This window comes from Gigantopelta aegis, chromosome 3 (genome assembly GCF_016097555.1).
Source record: "Gigantopelta aegis isolate Gae_Host chromosome 3, Gae_host_genome, whole genome shotgun sequence".
Taxonomy (NCBI): domain Eukaryota; kingdom Metazoa; phylum Mollusca; class Gastropoda; order Neomphalida; family Peltospiridae; genus Gigantopelta; species Gigantopelta aegis.
This window is the reverse complement of record NC_054701.1, coordinates 21,576,331-21,590,598: the sequence shown is the minus strand read 5'-3', so window position 1 is coordinate 21,590,598 and position 14,268 is coordinate 21,576,331. Positions and strand designations below refer to the sequence as shown.

Below are 14,268 nucleotides of genomic sequence, written 5' to 3'. Positions count from 1 at the left end.
ACCTCCAACTTTGACCCAGCCGGATGTTATTTGGTTTAGTACTGCCTGTACGGTAAGGTTTATAGTGAGTGTATCCCTACCACCACCACGCAATTTTGATCTTTAAAGAAAATTTAGGAGGTTATCAAAAGTCAAAGGTTTTTGTTCGTAGCATTTATTTTTTGTATACCTATATATGTTATGGCTAATAGCAGGCCTACGTGGACCAGAATAGTTTACCAGTACCACCCTTGAGAAAGAAATAACGAAATGTTTTATTTAGCGACGCATTCAACACATTTTATTTACGGTTATATGGCGTCAGACATATGGTTAAGGACCACACAGATATTGAGAGAGGAAACCTGATGTCGTCACTTCATGGGCTACTCTTTTTGATTAGCAGCAAGGGATCTTTTATATGCACCATCCAACAGACAGGGTAGTACATACCACGGTTGTTGATATACCAGTCGTGGTGCACTGGCTGGAACGAGAAATAGCCCAATGTGCCCAATGACGGGGATCGATCGCAGATCGACCTCACATCGATTGAGCGCTTTACCACTGGGCTACGTGCCACCCCAGTACCATCCTTGAGATTAAACTTCACAATGTTTTTTTATAAAGATGTTCATCTCAGTAATACACCCCAATATGTTTTACACCTGAAAAGAGCCATTTTGACCCACATGTTCAAGGTCAAATAGGTCACCATTCGTTAATACATTTATAATTTTTACCACAGGCCAAGCACATTAATTGCTATATGTTATCTTTACGATTTTTAATCTCTTCGCAGTCGAGGAATGTAAATTACTACTTGAGTCGTTTACTTCTAAACCTAGTATGCATATTCAACGCTTTATAATGCACATTATTGCTTAATATTTAATTAATAAAATGGTTAAATGTGAAGGCTATTATATATAACGGGCGCAGCCATTTAGTACCATCCCAGTGAATACGCCCTCTGGCGAGCCGGTGGTTACGTAATATTTAACACACCATGTCAGGAATTAGTTCTAGAACTGAAGAAACAAACGTACCTGAATTTTGCGCAAAGTTATGTCATAATATCCATCCCAGTAACCAAGTAATAAGTATATATTATTTTACAATACAGAATAAACCACCATTGGCAAAGTGTCAAAATTGTTTGTTTATTTATTTGTTTATTAGAATGTCACATGACAATACACATAAAATATTCATACTATATACAATCATGTATTGTCACCCAGCCTACATAGGCGTATGAGACACTAAAAACATAAAATCATTCATCATTCATAAAAAAATATGATATGCACATGTATATAAAAGCAAAGCCACAACTGTATCATGTTTTGTCCATGCAATGACCTACGTACTGAACTGATAAACGGAGTGTGTTCTTAGTTAAGTGGTTTATACCGGTACTTCAGCAGTGGCCTTCACCTGTGATTCCTGATTAGCAGGTGTATATTTGTAGGTAGACAAGCCATTAATTACCGCAGTCTAGGAGCAAAACTACCTACAGGCGGTATTTATTTTATAACATCACAAGGTAATGGAATATACCTGCCGTCCATAAACTAGTAGAGGAATTTATTAGCCGTCATGCTTTCTTACTGTAAATGATTCTGTAAATTTCTTGATTAAAGGGACATATCCTAGTTTTTAAACACTACAGCATATTTTCACTATTAGAGCCGTTTATGATCACTGAAATCAAACATTACTTACATTTTATTGTTTAGATTATCCACTTCCACACAACCGAAGTGTTTTTAGTCATCCTGGTGTTTATAATACCACAAAATGCATTTTTCATATTTTTAAAAACGCACGAGCGTTATGAGAAGTAGCGGTTATTGATTCGAGTTCTGGTCTATTTTTAAAGGATATTTCCCGGTTTTAACGTCACAACACTCTGTTGTAACTTTATCCAAACGTGTTACAGGTTTGTAGATTAACTAAACTTAGTGTCCACTTTCACAAGTTGAAATTCGGGTCTGCGCCTTTAAGTAGACGTTCCCATCTAAAATCACAGAACTGATCAATTACGTAGACCCAAAGAATAGAACTTTATCACTTGGGTATCGTGATTAGTCGTGTTTGCTCCAACGTAGCCTACTAGTAAGCTTCTTTTTATTTTTTAAGAGAGAAAAAGTACTATAACCCCATTTCGTTCTATTAATGTAAATTGAAATATATTTAGTTAAATGGTTCGTTATATTATCAAGTCATTTATCTTTGTTTTACAAATCAGACTGATGAAAGCCAAGCGCCTTGTCGTAAATGACTGCATTTGTTTACACTATGCATACAGGAGTTGGTCGGAGCTGACGTCACTTCGCCCCAAGCTAGAATTCCGGACGCAACGAAAACAAAAGAAAATGGCTGCCCCCAGCTAGCAGGAAAAATATTGGGCTTTTTAAATGTATTTATTAAATTTACGTGTTTTTCATTTCTTAAAGTGTCTGTATGTTTTGGTGGTCCGGGTATGCATCTTTCCAAACACGCGGCTCATGTTTGAGTTCACTATCCCTTTAAAGGTCATCAAAATATTTCGACTCACGTTTGTTTGTTCACAATCACGTTCTGAACGTTTAAGATGTCAAATCAAACATCCTTAAAATTAGTGCTACTGTATCATAAATAATTAATGTCGGAATTTTGTTTTCGTCTATTATTGACACATATAACGATAGGATTGTTTCAATGTGTTTGAATAGTGTTTTGGTTATATTGTGAAATGATTTTTGTTTGTTTGTTTGTTTGTTTGTTTGTTTCATGTAACGACATCGCTAGAGCACATTGAATTATTACTCATCGGCTATTGGATGTCAAACATTTAGTAATTTTGACGTCTAGTCTTATCGAGGAAACCAGCTACATATTTTTCATTAGTAGCACATACTATTCCTTGCTGCTGCCTGTCGTAAAAGAGTAGCCTATGTGGCGACAGCGGGTTTCCTCTAAAAACAGTGTCAGAATGGCTATATGTTTGACGTCCAATAGCCGATGATAAGATAATAAAATCAATGTGCTCTAGTGGTGTCGTTAAATAAAACAAACTATTTCACCATCTAGACATCAAAAAGTTGTAAATTAAAAATGTTCTGATGTGTTATAAAAGATGCATAAATCATCACTTTTATGAATGAATTAATGTCTTATGAAAGATGCATGAATGAATGAATGAGTGAATGAGTGAATGAATGAATGAATGAATGTTTAACGACATCTCAGCACAAAAACACACACCGTTAAACAAAGGTAAATATAATAGGACTGAATTAAACATAAAACGTATATAAGTATGTTACAAAGCACAGTATAACAAGGTGTGGGTAGAAGCACAATACAATTAGAATATCAAGATAAGTATATTTTAACACTTTGTATACAAATCTAAGTGTTTTAAAAACGTACGTAGGGACGAGCAAGTTTCCATACCTCTTCGACGATTAGTCGCGAGGGGATAGTAAAAAGTCCAACATATATATAAGCGTATTCTAAAACGTTAAAAGTTTGTTTATGATTAACGACACCAGACAACATTAGAACATATCGATTTTATTAATTATCGGCTGTTGGATGTCAAACATTTGGTAATTCTGACATATAGTCTTAGAGATCTTTTATATGCACCATCCCACAGACAGGATAGCGCATACTATGGCCTTTGATATAACAGTCGTGCACCGGCTGAAACGAGAACTAGCCCAATGGGCCCACCGACAGGGATCGATCATAGATTGTGAAATGAATACTCAAAGTTGCCTAACTAGTGTCAAAACGTCTAAGAAATGTCAATCATAAATGTCATTTGTGAAACCAATTGCTTCAAGTGGCCTTACTGTATATATCTCTATCATAACTTATTTTGCCATTTTGTGCAGAGATATGGCATGGAATATGCTGATGAATCTTTGTTTTTGTATATTATTTGGTTAGTATATTAACGCATATTACACCAATTACCTTCTACAAGAAGACTTATTATGGAGAGAGAGAGAGAGAGAGAGAGAGAGAGAGAGAGAGAGAGAGAGAGAGAGAGAGAGAGAGAGAGAGAGAGAGAGAGAGAGAGATTCGTTATTCCCTATTAAGCCGATGTCAAGGGAAATAACCCTGCATTCTAAAACGAGACCCTTTTAACACCGGATCTTGTCTACACCGGATGAATATTAGGCCCCCAACGTGATCCGGTTTAGACAGGTTCCACTGTATATATATATATATATATATACCTGTGTGATAACAAAATTACTGAAATAGGAGCGATATGACGATGGGGTGAAATGTCCACCTACGCTACATGTACGGAATCCATGACGTTTCGCCCCTATGTCAGTTCGCCCCCTGCCAGTTCGCGAACTGGTACAAAGTGGGGGCGAACTGACTGGGGATGAACCGTTAGGGGACGAAACGTCTAGTTCCCCATGTGCACCGCCTAACTGGGGCTCTCACTTGGTTTTGATAAATTTGACTGTGGTTACGACATTAGAGACTTGATTTCACGCGATGACCCGTTTTACTATGCTTCCATAATGTGTACATGTATTGTGTTTACCCCCATTTTTCACTTTCTATGGAAGCAGTTCGTGACTTATGTGCCTATTTCTGGAATTACTTAGATCTATTTGTTGGCGTCACTGAACAGCATGATTTCACCCTTGTAGTTTAAAAAAAAAAAACGTGTGCATAGGCCTGTGTGGGAAACATTATATGGATGGAAATATGCCTTTCACTTTCAAGGAATGTGTTTTGCATTGTTGGCTGTTGCCAAATCATAGTTTCGTCGGTCTACTAATATAAATCGGTTTCTTACGTCATTCGATGTTTTCTATTTACCCTATTGTATAATTTAGTTCTTAAAAACGAAGTTTCATACTTAGGCCTATTTGACCATACTGATTGTGGCTGTATTTACTATTTATTTCCATAGCCCCACTCCCCCCGCCCCTCACCCTGGACCCGCTCCATACACTGGGATTTTTTATTCCGTTTAGGGAAAGGAAATAACTTACCCGTACCATTCATATGTGTTTTGTGCATTGATATTTCCTTTCTTGGCTTGCCTAGACGCTATATAACCGTAAATAAAATGTGTTGAGTGCGTCGTTAAGTAAAACGTTCCTTCGTTTCCTTCCTTCCTTCTTGACTTGATTTGTGTGTTGTACCACTTCTTCTTACAATCCTCCAGGGTACGTACATTGGGGAAAGCGGAATTGATTTCGTTTGCGAACGCCACCCATGCCTCCTTCTTTGCTTTATGTGTGATTCCAGCTCCAAACTTCCTTCTGATAGATAATACATTATCTCTCGTCCACCAAACGAACAAGACTCAATGTTTCAACTTCAGTCCAGTTCGGTTTACGCTTCGGTTTGCTTGCGTCCATCATTTTGCAGCTCTACTCGTCGACTCGTTAAATATAGACAGGAATATCCCCTAATAACGAAGGGAATTCCATTTGATAATTATACTTAACACTAAACTTAGATGAATTTTAAAAATAATTTCAAGAATATTTTTACACTTAGTTTAGTTTTATCATGTTAAGAATATTTTGAGAATTTTCTTTAAAAATTCTAAGAATCTTTATAAATACCGGTTTTAAATATTACCCGTGTTTACTTCTTGGGGTCCTAAAAGGAAAGCAACTCTATTAAACCCCAATATACCGGTAACGCATAGTAACATATCCAGTGGCATTCAGTTCTAGATGTTTTTACACTATAGTATGGAAGTTATACCCCCTTTGAACAATGCAGAGCTTAACATTGAAAGTCTCCTTTTGGCCACTTATTGATGAAATAGTAGTATGATCCCTTTAAGTAGCAAACAGCATTTTATGTGTTCTCTGTCAAAGTTGCTTCCCTCCCAAAATAAGTTAAAATTTGTTAAAACCTGCTTCTAAAATTTATATTTATACCTTAAACTACATATCCGTGGTGATACCGTCGGTTTAGGGTCGATCCCCGTCGGTGGCCCCATTGGGCTATTTCTCGTTCCAGCCAGTGCTCCACAACTGGTGTAACAAAGGCTGTGGTATGTACTAGCCTGTCTGTGGAATGGTGTATATAAAGATCCCTTGCTGCTAATCGAAAATAGTAGCCCATGAAGTAGCGACAGCGGGTTTCCTGTCTCAATATCTGAGTGGTCCTTAACCGTATGTCTGACGCCATATAACCGTAAATAAAATGTGTTGAGTGCGTCGTGAATTGAAAATGTCCTTCCTTCATGGGGCGACGCCTCAGAAAGCGTGAACGTCAGTAGACCACTTTGATCGAGTTGGGAGTTGGGTTAAACCAGATTCGACGCTTGATACGGAGCATGCCTGGTCGGATCCGTGAATGTTTGGCGAATCGCGGGAGTTTCACTGGAGCAAAACAGCCAAATTCACCCTTTTAACCCATGGCATTAATTTGTATTTCATCTGGCCATGTCAAAATACCCAGACAACGTCATTTTACGCTAATGTATTGCCTAATAATCCCTTGTGATTTTGCAATAATTTCTATTAAAATATATACACCTGGAAATTACTTAAGCACCATCTGAACTGTATCGCAGCCACAAAGGCATATTGAGAGTTTTATATATTCCCTTTTCACTGGGTGTTCCTACCGTGATGGCATGAATACATTACTTATGAGACGCACATCAGTGTGATTAGGTCAGGTCAGGTCATAGATTTAACGTGCACATTCAGAGCAAGCTGTTGTCCCGCCCCCTGTCCATGACAGGAAAGGTGGGGGAGGTAGGAGGAAGGACCGCCTGCGCTGACTGGCGCAAAGGAGCGCCAACCGCCAGGATGATCGGTAACAGGCGGAGGTTGTGATTTCAGCTCCATAGTTAATAAGCATATATTTTGATGCATATTTACGGTTTCTGTCTTTTTCTCGAGAATACATTAAATATATAATACGTTTTTCTGAAACTCATTCTATTATACACGTTTTGAAAAAGTCGTGTATTTTTTACTGCTTTCTACTGCATTCTGTTACCTATTAAATTAATGCACGACACGCAAAAGGTTGCAGGTAAGAAATCATTATACATTAACAAAAGTATCAGTTTGCCTATGTGTAATGGCTGAACAAACACTGTGGCAGATTGTCAGAACTGCTTGTCTGATTAGCATCAATCATGCGAATGCAGGAAAGAATGAAACAAGAAAACAGGAAACACGAAAACAAGAAGCGGAAAAAAAGAAACGGAAACACCCCATATACACTAATTTTGCAATAATAATGCATGTTAAATGTCCCCAAAACTATATTAATAAAGTAATTGTTTTTTTTAGCAATATTAAATTTTATAATGTATCCCATAAAAATATGCACCTGTTTCACCCAATAATTATAAGTGAATAAATCCGTAACTGATAATCTGTAATCTGTAGGATAATTATGTCAGTCTAGATCACAAGTCCCTGCTCCATATTACAATAACCCTCCGAGGAAGTGCACCAACCATGGCCAAGTACGTCTCCAGAAGAGACTGAAGACCCTGTGCCAGGACCGTGCCAATGGTTCCAGATCTATACCAGACTTTCTCTGGTGTTGGATACAATATCCGTGTCATCAAGAGGTCTTATTGAATTATTGAATTATTAAACATATGTCATTTGTTGAATATGCAATAAAATCATGATATTAATTTGCGATTTGTGGTGTTTTTGTGTGAATTATTTGGCCTCATGAAGATATGTTGCTAGTCAGACAAGCAGTTCCGTCTGTGGGATGGTGCATAGAAAAGATCCCTTGCTACTAATGGAAAAATGTAACGGGTTTCCTCTCTAGAAATAGAAAGAAAAAGAAGATAAAAAGAAAAGACAATATAAATGAAAGTGAAAGAGTAAGTAAAACAAACCTATTAGACATAATTATCTTCTGTCAGACAGCCTATATTACTGAACACGTGATAGACACGTTCTTCACAGCTAGTATTGATTCAATCAGACTTTGTTTCTCTGTCAAATCGATTTGTTTGTGTAATGTATTTCTGAACAAAATTTAATATTTGTTTATTAGTGTCATCATTTAACATCGTTCTACCATTCACTATTGGGTAACATCGCACATCTCGACAATCTTTTGGTACACCAGCGGACAAAACAAATGCACTTCTAAATTAAAAGTTAACTTTGCGGTGGTGAGGGCGGCGGATGTTGTTCAACACCCAGTAGGCTAAATATTCATATAGACTGAATGCGGCGCGTGCGTGCGGTCCGACTGTTGTGTCTGCGTCTTGCGTTTGGGCATATACACCATATACGATTCATTCAACACGGCTGGCCGCATGCGTGTTCAGACGTACACATCGCACGCATCGCACGCATCCAGTGTAGACGCTTTCATTGAAACTAATGTATTTGGTAATTCTGACACATTGTTTTAGAGAGGAAACCAGCTACATTTTATCCATGAGTAGCTAAGTATATTTTATTTGCACCATCCCACTGATAGGAGAGCACAGACTACGGCCTTTGATATATCAGTCATGGTGCACTGGCTGGAACGAGAAATAGCTCAATAGGCCCACCCACGAGGATCGATCCATGAACGCTCTACCACTGGGCTACGTCCGTCCAGATTCCATTTTAGTCATATGAGCTAACCAGTGAGGCCCCAAATGCTTTTAATTATTAGTATGATAGTGCGGAGACACTGATTTAAATTTGAACTAAAATAAGGGTCTTCCACCAGGCAGCAAATCCTGACGGCATTTTCCCAGAAAGTTGTAACATTGGGGCATCAAAATACACACACACACACACACACACACACACACACGCACACGCACGCGCGCGTTAGTGAGAACATCATTTGTGGTTTTTTTATAGCACGTACTGTTAACTCATATAGGTGTGATAACAATTTTTATTACATAATGAAAATATATCTGTATTCTTACTGGTCAAAAACCAGTCAACATGACCTTCCGTAAATAGTGATATTGCCCTGAGACGGTCCCACCGGTCCATCAAAAGTGATATTGCCCTGACCAATGAAAATGAAGATGAGACAAAATTCTATCCAATAAATGAGTAGGTAACGTAATGCAACGTCAACTGCTAATTCTAATGTAAACAAGCATAAACTTTGCTGTCCTTCAGCCAAAAGATAACAACTTTAGTCACACTGATTTTAATTCCGCAAATACGACAAAAACAAGGCCAGTAATCGCCAAATTGTGTATGAGATATCTCGCAGATTTAGAAACGTACATGATACATGAAAATGCAGTTGGAATCGGCACTCTCAGGATTTTATGTTACATAATAGATAAAAATAGACATACGACTTGCTGCTCCTAGATGACCAGGTCACTAATTCCATATACCCAATGAAAAAAAAAAAACCCAAACACGATCGAAGTCGATCTCTCTGTGACGTATAAGTTAACCTGAAATTGATTTTTCGGTGACACTTTAAAGAGAAATCTTAAAGCCCCCGCACACGAGAGCTATCAACAGAGCAAAAAGTTATTTGAAACTTTTTGCTCAGTTATAGCTCTCGTGTGTGAGCAGTTTTGCTGATTGTCTCGTCTCTCGTGGTCGCGAGGAAAATATCTATCGTATTTGATATGTCTGGCCACGCGTGGCAAAAATCTCACTGTGTGCGGGCTACGTGAGCTATCAGCTGAGCTGAATTTACCAACATTTCGTCAGAATGACGTCATTGTAACAGTCGTAAGCAAACTAGCCAACTAGCTCAGCACCTAGCTAATCGAGTGCGGTGAAATTGTTATGAGCTAACAACTGAGCAAAATGTCTCAAGTAACGTTTTGCTCAACTGGTAGCTCTCGTCTGTGGGTGGCTTTAAACATACATAGTGACGTATCAAATACCGTCCATAAAGCTCCAATCTAATTAAAATTAGCTCCACTATTACATGTGGATCTAACACCAGCCAGTTGGAGATCATGTCCACCAATCAAAACCTTACTTGCAGAATCCTGCCAGTGATTTAAAAATAATTTGAAAACATTCCGAATTATTCTGAGGGTATACGACATGTTTCGCGTGAATTACGAATGCCTTAAAACATGTTTTATTTTATAAAATAAATAATTTGTAATGTAAAACTGAAGACTGATTTAGTTTGGGTTTTTTTATAAATAAATAAATAATTTTTAATGTAAAATTGAAGACTGATAACCCACCCCGTACGTATGATTCGCTGTACTGCGGCCACTAAAATAGACTCGCCCGATATTTTTAGAATTTGTATGCTCCCAAATAACGTTATAAAAGGCGAAGTGTGATTGGTCAATATTTAAATTATTATTTACAGACGAAATGTTACCTGGACATTGGGGACTACGCAGTGTTGTTAGCAATCTGATTAAAATTCGTTCTACTGGTCTAAATAAGGCATTCGTAATTCACATGAAACATATCATATACCCTCAGGATAATTCGGAATGTTTTCAAATTATTTTTAAATCACTGGCAGGATTCTGCAAGTAAGGTTTTGGTTGGGGGACATGAGCTCCAACTGGCTGGTGTTAGATCCACATGTAATACTGGAGCTAATTTTAATTAGATTGATTTCTCCGTTGATAAAACAGGCACGCTGAAGGATTTGTGACGTATTACGAGCTCCAAGGATTGATTTTCTCGAGACTCGTGTCACCCTCCCGCCCCGAAGTTGGCCGCTGACAATGCCAGAGACCAAATCCGAGGTGGACGTGCCTGAACCCTTGTGCATATGGGCACGTAAATAGAATTCTCGTTCCCTGAGACACGTGTCAGAAAAACGGCCTATATGTTGTCATGTGGGGGAGGGGGGGGGGGGGGGGGGGGGGTCTTCTGTTTCTTGTTTTGATTGGTTTTGATGTATGTTTTTATTTTTTATTTTTGTGTTTCTTTGTTTTCATTATAGTCTGTCTATTTGCATTTTTGTAGTCGTGATGTAGATATGTCTACAACGCTCTCTCTCTCTCTCTCTCTCTCTCTCTCTCTCTCTCTCTCTCTCTCTCTCTCTATATATATATATATATATATATATATATATATATATATATATATATATATATATATATATATATAAAACGTATTTTCCAAAGACAACAAAAGATTAAAACGCCCACGCGTACACGTCTGTAGCTAAATAATTTAATTCTAAAAATATTTGTTTCCTATATACGTTTGCTTCTTCTTTTCTACAGGGAACATGTAAGGAAGTAACTGAAGGTCCCACTCGAGACTGCAGGTGGGGGGCTGGATTGTACCCCTTTGTGGATCACCTTGTGAAAGGAGGAAGAATAGTTGCTTACAAGATCAGGTGGTTTAGCGGCCGTTGGTCACCTTGGTACGTAGTAGTTAGTAATGTTTAAAGGTACTTCGTCCTCAAAGTAATTTGAGGTATATTTTTGTAAAGTATGGACAGTTCCTCGCATATTGTCCTATGCACATCGGTGTGAGCCATCAAACTTTCTTTTGTTTACGCAGACTGTAGGTTTTGCCGCCGTTATCAAGTGGCAGTCCTCCTACAGTAGGATGGAACCATATACTGTGGCCGAGATAAGCTTTTCTTTGTAAGCAAAGAACCCGACAGTGACTCGCATATTATCTTGAAAAAAAAAAAAAAAACTTTGTTTGAGGCTAAACTGCCGTCTAAGATATTATTGTTTGGAAATGTTTGAAGGTTTTTTTTTACCAAGTGATCTAATTTCAGTCCTTCATTTAAGTCCGTCCCCAGTCATCCAAACGTGGGTTGTTGTTTTCTCATTCCTATAAAATGGTATTAATTTGACAGCTGTAGTTAAATGTATATCAGTAAATAATTTAACTGTTTCATTAACATCATCGAAATGATTTTTATCAAGTCTGTCATTAATATGGAAAGAAAGAAATGTTTTATTTAACGACGCATTGAACACATTTTATTTACGGTTATATGGCGTCAGACATATGGTTAAGGACCACACAGATTTTGAGAGGAAACCCGCTGTCGCCACTTCATGGGCTACTCTTTCCGATTAGCAGCAAGGGATCTTTTATTTGCGCTTCCCACAGGCAGGATAGCACAAACCATGGCCTTTGTTGAACCAGTTATGGATCACTGATCGGTGCAAGTGGTGTACGCCTACCCACTGAGCCTTGCGGAGCACTCACTCAGGGTTTGGAGTCGGTATCTGGATTAAAAATCCCATGCCTCGACTGGGATCCGAACCCAGTACCTACCAGTCTGTAGACCGATGGCCTAACCACGATGCCACCGAGACCGGTGTCATTAATATGGATACTTATTTTATGTTTTATTGTACATTAATGGCTTTTGTTTAATCACTTTTTATGTCTTCGTTCCAATTGAACGTACTAGGTGATTCTGAAATTGGAACCGTTTCAATGGTAGATAACACTGCTTTAATAGAGTTTAGAAGAACTCATTCTTAACTTCTTTCTGTCTGCGATGGGAAGTGCATAGCTAAAGATCCCAACTGATTGGTGCATTAGGAAAAATGTAGTTTCCTCATTTATGATCTACGAGTCAGAATCACCAAATGTTTGACATCCAATAAAACCGATAATTAAAGCGCTCGCTTGATGCGCGGTCGGTTTGGGACCGATCCTCCGTCGCTGAGCCCATTGAGCTATTTCTTAATCAATGTGCTCACATATAGTTTCCGGACGTTTTTCTCACGATATTGACCTGACATACTGTGTATAGCTTTATCATGCATAGATTACAAGATTGGTGTCGTTAGACAAAACAAACTTGAACTATTCCTCTCTTGTAGGTTTGTTCCTGGAGTGAATGATGTGGATGCAAAGTTCAGGACCCTTACAGCCATCGTTGTTCAGTTCCAGCCAAGGCCAAGACAATGAGGAGGGAGTGGTCGTATTTCTACGACCACACACACAAATACATCCTCTGTACAATGCAGTAGACGATGTATCTACAGAACAGCCTGAATAAACGATGCACCTCGGTTTGTTTTGTGTTTTGTTATTCACCACTACCGTATACAGCTGAAATATGGTGTGCATGATTTGGCTTGTTTCCTTACAGGTTTCATTATGTTGGTCTTAACATTTTCTAATAAAATTGATATAACATTCCACCCCTTCCTTATAATGATAAATAATTGTTTTGTTTAAAGACACACTAGAGAACATATCACTTTGCCCTGTATACAGATTCGTAGGAACAATAGTTTGAGGGTGAGTATAATCTCTAGTAGTCTCTAGCTAGGGGCACAAGCCAGATAGTTATCTTTACATACGGTAGAACAGAAAAAAAACGCTGCATATTTTCGTCTTGTGGCAGGAAGCTTTAAATCTCACTGGACTGAAAATGTCAAAATGAAGCGCAGTGATGTCATTAAATATTTAAAAAAACAATTACGCCTTCAGAGATTCATGCTCGAATGATCAACGTGTATCAGAACCAGTCTCCTTCACATTCCATAGTCAAGAGTTTGACTGTAGAATTTCATTGTGGCAGGAAATCTGTTGAAGACCACCCCGGGTCTCACAAGCCTTGAACATCGAAAACCCAGGAAAATGGATAAATTTTAAATAAATGTATTTCAAACATAATTTAACAAAGTCCTAGTTTTCATTGAAAGCGCCCGTCTGATACACGGTCGGTCTGGGATCGATCTCCGTCGATGGGGCCTTTGGGGCTATTTCTCGTTCTAGACAGTCGTGGTATGTGCTATCCTGTCTGCGGGATGGTGCATATAAATAAAGTAGGAAACCAAAGTACATTTTAGACCGAATGGGAGCAAAAGAACCCCCGCCCTGGTGCGGAATAGTCTCTAGATAAATCATCAGAGAAATACCCCAATGTTGACCTCATTCACTGTTTTATTCAGTATAATCAAATAAAACTAAATAATATCCACTCAATTTTGTTTCTCTTTATTCTTCTCCATTTTGATAACCCCAAACATGTATGTTCTTAATGGATTTATGAAAAAAAATTCTTGCAATGGATTAACATTAAAATTAACATTAAAAAGTATATTTGTTCAAACGTTTCCAACTTTTCAAACCTCACTGAGGCTGCCATTGCCTTTGTACAACTTTACTGGATGGGCACAGCTGATGACTGCCACCAAATCCACGGTTATTACCACCGCCACGACTGATATTTTGCTGGTTAGATCCTCGCTGACTGGTAGCATTATTCACACTGAGGCTGCTGTATTTGGTTTTACCTTGCTGACTAAACATACTGTTGGCACAGCTGTAGTTGAATTGACCTCTGTCACCAGCATTATTTCTAGAGAACTGATTGTGACTAAAGGCACTGGCATTTGGGTTTCCACCATTTTTT

At 38.3% G+C, this 14,268-nt stretch overlaps 1 long non-coding RNA gene across 1 annotated transcript; it reads left to right on the top strand.

The window, feature by feature from the left end:
• The first annotated feature begins 11,161 nt into the window (after window positions 1–11,161).
• LOC121369421 lies at window positions 11,162–12,916 on the top strand. The gene is made up of 2 exons (XR_005957613.1): window positions 11,162–11,292; window positions 12,725–12,916. It is a non-coding gene; the product is annotated as an uncharacterized LOC121369421 (long non-coding RNA).
• Window positions 12,917–14,268: the final 1,352 nt, after the last annotated feature.